Below are 6,590 nucleotides of genomic sequence, written 5' to 3'. Positions count from 1 at the left end.
GGCGCCCGTTTCCGGCTTGAGCGGCGTCGCCGTCAGCGTCGGCGTAACCGCGCGTTGCATTATGGGAAGTTTCCCATAATTACGTCACGAGGGTTACCCTCGTGAGGGTTACGAGGGTTACTCTCACGAGGGTTACCCTCACGAGGGTTACGAGGGTTAGTTACCCTCAAAAGGGTTACCCTCACGAGGGTTACTCTCACGAGGGTTACCCTCACGAGGGTTACCCTCACGAGGGTTACCCTCACGAGGGTCACGAGGGTTATGAAAGTTACCCTCACGAGGGTTGCCCTCACGAGGGTTTTAAGGGTTACTCTCAAGAGGGTCACGAAAGCTACCCTCGTGACGTCACACTTGACGTCACATGTGACGTCGCGTGACGTCACACGCATCTAACATTGACAATGCTTCCGCTAAATTTAGCGGGGACATTTTTCCCCTAGATTTGGCGGAGAAAATTCCCGCTAGATTTACCCTAGTGACGTCCCGTGTGACGTCACGAGGGTGAAAATTTCCCATTATATTTAGCGAAAAATTTCCTCCGCTAAATTTAGCGGGGAAGGAAGAGGGGCATACCCTCCCCTCCTCCTCAAGAGCTGCGCTCTAATTCGGCGTTACAGAAAATTGTAAACGTCTTTAATTTTTTTATTTTGTTTATATTTCACTATAAATCACTATGATACCTTGGTATTGATAAAAAAATGGAGCAAATGTATATATTAGATTGTAATGTGCACATATAATATCGAAATGATATCACATAGAAACAGCTACATTTTAGCTGTCTGCTGATGTCAAGGTAATTAAACTATGTTAAATAGGCATGACGCAAGAATTTGAAAAACTGACGAAAATTATCAACTGGAGATCGCTTGACATTTCGTTTAATCATTTTGAAGTACAAAATTTTTGTTTTGTTTAATTTACCATAATAAAATATATCTTGAAACCGTCTAAGGGTCGTAATGCAATTGCTTGAGAAGTGACAAAAGACCGGGCGGTCAAACTTGCGATCCCCGACAGGTGGGAGAAACGTCAAGTCAGGCCTCGGCCGCCTTAATTGTAAAACAGTTGGAAAAGAAATGCGCCAAGCTTGCCGTTTGCGTTTTCTTTGATTTCAAGAATGTACCCAAAAATTATATTTTTGCAAAGATCAAGATATCGACCCCAAAACCGTGCCTGAATAAAGAGTATTCACTGGGCGCCATATTTGTGGGTGCTGTCTAGAGCGCACGCTGAGAACGAGCCCACATTAATAGGCTGCTAAGACCGGCAATCCTGATGGTGTGGAATGCACGTTGCAAAAGAACCGTGGAAGCTCGCCATCAGCACGCGCTTAGAAGTCGCGCACACAACTATGGCCGCCAGTGAATACTTCCTACAGGATGAATACACCCACATACTTTGTTAACGATATGGTACGCATGTGCAAAGGCAAAGCGAAGTATCGAGCATATAGTTATCGGAGCGGAACAATCTACTTAACCTAACTTAGTCGGCACCTCAAGAAATACCGTTGTCTGTTGGCACAGCTTTTATCTAGGCACTTTGATTTACCAAATATGCAGTGCCTTCCTGCGAAAAAGCACTTTCAGTCAAAATTGAAACTGATAAAAAAAACAAAAAAAAAAACGAAGGACTACACATTAGTTACTTGGTTTTTCTCCTGTCTCGGCGTTTTGTCTTAAAATATGTTCAATCATCACCAGCTAGTCTGAGCCCTAACTTCGTGCTCATTGAAACAATATACTGTAACATCCAGTCGCTTTAAAAAAAAGAAATTTCTTGATCAGACAAATTAATCGCCAAGCGTCGCTACCTTTGTAGCAGACGTCCTCGTCAGCCTGGATCTTGAAACAGAGAGCCTGCTAAACGTTTATGCCCAAAAAATTTTCCTTTTTTAATTCACAGAAGAAGAAAAATAACAAGTCAAGCCGCAAGATCTTTTTCTGACTTCGTGATGTCGCGCACAAAAGCATGTAGAAATTACTGCACCGCGGATCTGAAGCCCATATCAAGACTACCCAGCTTGGCATTCTCCGATAGATGAGATGGCTGAGCTAACTTGTTTTGCTTAGCAGCGGAGCAAACTAGGCAGCGCTGGCCAGTGGCGTACCAACTTCTTTTTGAGTGGATGGGGGGGAGGGCAAACCAGACTCCCCCCCCCCCCCCCAGGGTCGCGGGGCGGTGCCATCGGCATCCCTTAGCCGCCGCCGGCGTTTGCCCTGGATGGCTGTTTCCGGGGGGGGGGGGGGGGGGGGGGCAGGCGACCCTCCGGTTGGTATGGCCATGGGGCTGGCACCGCGTGGCGCGGGCGAGAGCACGCGGTGAACGTGCAACGTCCACATGAGACTAGCAGGAACAACGGTGCCACGAGCCATAGCAGTTTCTTGGCTACACGGATCGGTGTCGCCATCTAGGAACCAAATTTTAAGCTTCTTCAAGATGGCCGCTGTGGGGCCTCAGCGTCAACACGGCCAGTTGTGCCATCCGAGATAATTTGAAGCGACGTGTGTCGCAAGACGTCGTGTTGCCTGTTTCTTCTTTTTTTTTTTTTTCTAACGTTGAAACTACAATATTTACTTATTTATTTACAAGATACTGCAGTACAGTAATCTGGCCCAAGCAGGAGTATGGGGTTCCTCTTCGCATGATACCCAGCCCCGGGGCACAACACTACCCGTACAAAACGTTGTGCGGGTCATGAAACCGCCCCGCACAACGGGGAGGTTCCATGAAATGCTTTTTCACTATTATTTTTGTTCTGTCAAGCCGTTTCTGTTACTACAGTTATCCCGTAATACTCGTTCCATCATGTTAATGAACCGCGTCCGCAACTTTTTCTTGATTAGTTTTCGGGCAGACGCCTACTCATTGGCGTTGTTTGTGCCCTTTGTGTTACCGGCAACCTGACCGGCACAGTCAACGACGCAAAATAATTCGAGCGAGCTGGAACATGCTGCCTTTGCGCATAGAAAAAGCACGGGGGCGGAAGTTCGTCAATCGCGTCCGGCGAGATATCTAGCTGGGGTGGCCGTGCTCACGTCACTTCGACGACACGTGTGTGATATTTTTCTCAGATTCTCCGCGCGCTTACAAATTAAGCGGCTGCTCTACCCATCAGACGGTGTAGCGGAAAAGCGAGGGCTGTAACAAAATTGCCCCCACTTTGCCCACTGTGGCCTCAGCGGCAGCTGAATCCCGAAGAAAAGCTCACCCACATTTTCTGGGGTCCCGTGAAACCCTTGGCAGTATTTTGACAGACGAAGAAAAAAGCTCGCATTGCATTAAATTGTTATGGGTCCCGAGATTTTCTCCGCATTTGGCGCTCTTGTGGCGAGTTTATTTCTGCTTGCTCTTCAGCGGCGAGCTTTTCGTCACCTGATGGCCCGGCGAAGGAGCTGATACAATTTTAATACCGCTTTCAGTCGGGGTTCCGGTGCCGTTTAAACGCGTTACTTTGGTTATGATCACACGACCCACTAAAGCCGGGTCGGTCATTGCTTTGAGCGGAGTTGATCCTTAAAAAAATGTTAACCGTACTTATTACTTTTGGTTTTCCGAGAAAAATAGTTCCTTTCCGCGCTCGTATCAAACACCGCCCAATATTTGCCGCAGCAGAAGCTACGACAGAAGCTACACCGAAAACCAACGAGAATTTTCTCCAAAGAAATACGAAAGATCTCTGGGAAGGATTTTATTCCGGTCTTCGCCACGCCGAAGTCTTCATTCCAAACCCTGCCTGCAGGTACACTACAACACGAAAGCGGCGCGCGAGACCGGAAACTTTTTTTTTTTTTTTTTTTTTTTGTGGCAATTTTTTTTTTTTTTTTTTAAGTTGAGTTTGCGCCACTCGGTGAGCGAGGAGGATGACTTGGCTGGGTGCAGGTCGGGAGTTTTCCCACCTTGACCAGCATTAGATAGATAACAAGGCCTTAGGGATGAATTCCCTACGTCATACGCCGGAGGCTCACCGAATGAATACACGAGTTCCAGCTGAACGTAGCACTCGTGTTTCATCTGGCCCGCGCTCGCTTCCGGCTAATGACGTAGAATGTCGAGTAGTAAGGCCTTGTTATCCATGCGGTGGCGCCATGGCGGACGTTCCTCGGGCTGCTTCCTTGACTGACAAGAAGGTTCGAGGGCGGCACAGCGACAGAGCAACCGCCATCGATCCACGCGGCGGAGTGGTCACTGTGCACGCACACGAGCGTCGCCGAACGTCAACTCGGCCTAGGGTTCCCAGCTGCCGTCGGGTTAGAACACGGGGTCCTTCGAAAGCGCACCCCTCTCCGCAGCACGACACGCCACGCCGTGAGTCCAGACGCAAGGAGGCGAAGAAAGCGGAGGAACAAGGAGAAAGCGCGAGCAGTATAAGCAGGCCCTCATTGCCCAGGTGGTGTCTCACTAGGGCAGGTTTCATTTTGTGTGCGAGCGAAGCTCCAAGCTACCAGCACGAGCATGTTGCCCCGAACGGCGCTTTCGCTGCACGAGGACGCTTGTTTGAAAGGGACACTTCAAGCCCAGAGCTCGCACTTGTAGCCTCTGCGTATCTGCTGCGCTGCAGCACCTAAAGAGAAATCGGGTATAGGCCTCAACCTCTTCGACAAAAGAAGGGAACCACCTCTCAGCAAGATGCCGGCGAAAAAACAGGTAAAAAGAACCAAAAAAAAAAAAAAAAACTTGTTCTACTTTGCAAGCGGACAACAAGGTTTTGGGAGTGTATGCACCGAGCCAACGTTTCGACGATGTACGCAGAATTAATTTAGATTACCTGGACCGAAACCCCGAGTAGAGTGCACTAGAAGGACCGAGTGGGGCGACCGGAGTGCTATTTAGGTACCTCCGCATGGGGAAAAAACCGGCTAATCCAAGCCACTTCGCTGGTAGCGCCCTCTCGGGCACTACGAGCGAAGCGGTTCGGATTAGCCGATTTTTATGAAAAACGCGTGGCGTTCCAAAGCCAGGATCGTTCCACAAGCGGTGGCGCCGAAAAAACGCTTCGGTCGTCTCACTCAGACCTTTCTAGTACACTCTACGAAGGTGGCGCTGCGATCGAAGTGGCTTTAGGGTGCCTACATGTCTGTCTGTTTCAGGGTGAAGACATCCATTGTTGCCCTGGATGTGTCAGCGCGTGACGCTCTCGAGCGCTCGGTGCGTGACTTGGGCGGTAAAATGGCGTCTATGCGCTAGCCAAAGCTACGCGCTCGAGCTGACTGACACCGGATTGCGCGCACTTCAAAATGCATAAAAAAAACGACTGGGCGGAAAAATGGCTGAGATGTCACCACTCAAGCAAAAGCGCGCGTGTGTATGAAGGCACTCTAAGTGGCTTCAGTCCACCTGATCGCTTTCCACATTTTGAGGTGCAACTGAAAGCATGAGCGGAGCCTGTAGCTCGTCCCACTCGTTCCTTCTAGTACACTCTACCCCGGGTTAATAAGCGGCACACACGCCGGAAATAAGCCTCGGCATTATGGCCCGCACTTACTAATAACTATACCCGTGCTAACCACCCGCATTTAATAAAGTTTACTGTCGACCATCCTCTTTCCGCCAGTGGATCAACGTCCTCGTAAAATATCGTTCTCTCGGCCCGTAAAATATATTTTTTCGTTGCAGCAGAACTAAGAGGGTACAGGACACTCTCCCCATTTGCATTAGACAGAACGACGGCCGTACCATAAACCACCCCTGGTGGACTGGTTTACTTTGCGACGCCTCTCTCTCCCACCCCACTCCTCTCGCCGCAAAAGCACGTGACCAGGCGACGCCTCGGAATGCACTGCGATTGACGGGGTCGCGGATGCCAAGACGGTACCGCTGTCACGCGTGTGGCCGCAGGTCTTCGTTGTCGGCATTTTCTACGTATTTTCGGGTAGTGTTGTGTATTCCCCTAGAAACGTATTTGCTGCAGTTCTCAAATTTGTCACCACCCTCGGCGCTCGCTTCATTCTACACTCGGCCCAGTCATCGCATCTGTGAGATTTCAAGTGAACTCCAGAGCTGAGCGCCGGTTATCGACACTTCCTTTCCTCGTCGTCAAACACCACCAGGGTAGCAATCGAGACGTTTTCGCATGCCGTGATAACGCTCAGCACCGCCAGAACCAAACTGAAAAAGTACCCCGAGCAAACCGTTGCGCCCCTGACAATCACCTTCCCCATTTAGTTCAGCGGGTAACGCGGTGTAAGATGGCGCTCTCGTCGAGATATTCTCCGCCTCTCCAACTGAAGTAATGTTGTCGCGCCTTGGAAACTGAAAGCGTAAGCTGCGATGTTGACAGAACGTTCCTTCAATTCAGGTATGCCCAAAGACCGGACAGATATAGGTTGGTGACAGAGATGCTGGGCATGCGGAAAATTATGAAACCAACGAGGATTACGAAAAATCGAAAATCCCAAATGAGATCAGATACCATGTTTCGATGCAATCTTGCGCACTTTACCGATTCAATCGTGGAAAAAAAAACGCATTTGAATCCGATGAACACTTGTTATCGTTAATTATAATAAATATATATATATATATATATATATATATATATATATATATATATATATATATATATATATATATATATATATATATAT

The 6,590-nt window shown here is 48.7% G+C and overlaps 1 pseudogene; it reads left to right on the top strand.

Moving 5' to 3' along the window:
• Nucleotides 1-2,540: 2,540 nt before the first annotated feature.
• Nucleotides 2,541-4,504, top strand: LOC8038992 (annotated as a pseudogene).
• Nucleotides 4,505-6,590: the final 2,086 nt, after the last annotated feature.

The sequence above is a fragment of the Ixodes scapularis genome, unplaced genomic scaffold, assembly GCF_016920785.2.
Source record: "Ixodes scapularis isolate PalLabHiFi unplaced genomic scaffold, ASM1692078v2 PGA_scaffold2__306_contigs__length_199485367, whole genome shotgun sequence".
Taxonomy (NCBI): Eukaryota; Metazoa; Arthropoda; class Arachnida; order Ixodida; family Ixodidae; genus Ixodes; species Ixodes scapularis.
The sequence above is the reverse complement of the archived record's forward strand: the minus strand, read 5'-3'. Positions and strand labels throughout refer to the sequence as shown.